The sequence below is a fragment of the Anneissia japonica genome, unplaced genomic scaffold (genome assembly GCF_011630105.1).
Source record: "Anneissia japonica isolate Jap-2015-1 unplaced genomic scaffold, ASM1163010v1 scaffold85197_len4474_cov106, whole genome shotgun sequence".
NCBI classification, from domain to species: Eukaryota; Metazoa; Echinodermata; class Crinoidea; order Comatulida; family Comatulidae; genus Anneissia; species Anneissia japonica.
Window position 1 is genome coordinate 1 of NW_022756313.1, and position 1,622 is coordinate 1,622.

Sequence of the window (1,622 nt, forward strand, 5' to 3'; positions counted from 1 at the left end):
TGCTGCTGACCGTGCGCACCGAACGGAAAGAGGAACTGGATGCGGTCAGACGATCGAAAGTCATCAATCCCCACGACATCGAAGACATGGTGTTCCTGATGTACGTCGCGAAGAGGTGAATAATGATTCCGAGTACACATGACGACATCACTACGTCATCCTTCGAAAAAAAATAATAAAGAGAGGATAGAGAACGCCAAGACTGATCATTTCGAAATACCTCGAGGACGAAATGCTGTCTCCCCAATGCGAACGGTTTGTTTCCGACGAGCTGAACAAGTTCAGCAAGACGAAGTTGTCTTCGATGTACTCTGTGGAATTCCCGAAGCGGACGAAGAGAAGTACGCTCGAAGACACCAACATCGAGGAGGTTGGCACGAACACGTGTTTCGTCCGTCTCCGTCGAACCGACGTGAGCGATCGGTACAAAGCGATCATTGCAAACATGCCGGTCGGCACCAAAATCTTCGTGTGAATTCGGCGTATTAATTAAAAATAAAATATGCTACATTCTCGGTACTTCGTGTTTTTTCGTTTCAATTTCTTTTGATGTAACCGTATTTCTACCTCGGCGATACTCGTGGAGTTCGTTCACTCTGACTGTTGACTTCGTACTGTAAAAATCGATGGCGGACGACGAACGGGTAAGAAATCTGCAGATGCAGATGGAGGAGAGAAAAGAATATATAGGAGTACTTGAAAAAAGCTTGACCGTGGCGGCGAAGAAGAATGACGTATTGCTTGGAGAAAGGCTGTCGATACTCGAAGAAGAGAGAAGAACTTTCATCGCATCTGTCAAATCTTTAATGGATTCTGTTCTTTGCTTTACCTATATAGTGGTATTGTGGCTCCTGATTGAGTTCATTGTGGAAAGGTATCGAGGTTTGACTAAGTGATGGAGAAGAAAAAAATGTACAGCATCCAAGATAATACTAATTGTACATTATTCGACGTTTGAATAAATAAATTTCGTAAAATATAAAAAAAAAATAATTATGCTCGTGTAAGTTTTTGTTGTTGTTATTGCGCTGACATACGTAGAAACATGTAGATCGCCCTCTATAATACTAGGAGATCAGATCTTATGCCGACATTCGCTAAAAAAGAAACACAAAAGGCACACAAGGTTCAAATTTTCAAAATTTATTGAAACAATTAACAAGGGGTCGCACTTTTCAGGATCGTCTCGCATTCTCTCGCCGTCGATTTCAAGTGTAGGTGTTGGGCGAAAAATTTTCTGTAACATTCTGCGATCCGACGACGGAAATTTGTTTCGCGCAGTTTGTTGGCAGACTTCGAACAGGCTTGTTGGGTTCCCTCTTTTTTGGAATTTCGCATCCGATCTCTGTGTAATTTCGAGCTCGAAGGTTGCATCTTTTTTATGGCGAGCATCAAAATTTTCAAGGAACCGAACTTCTTTTTCAAAAGAGTCAATTGCAGTATCATTTCGGTTCTAATTTCCTTCGACATCGTCACCTTTTCCGTCCTGCTATTTCCCAACGCACGCAACACGTTCTCGACAACGAGCGAGTCGGCGGACCACAGAGTTTTCACCCTCTCAACCAAAGACGAGTACATCACTTCTTGCGACATTATTCCATTCTGGTTTTTGCAACTCGTCT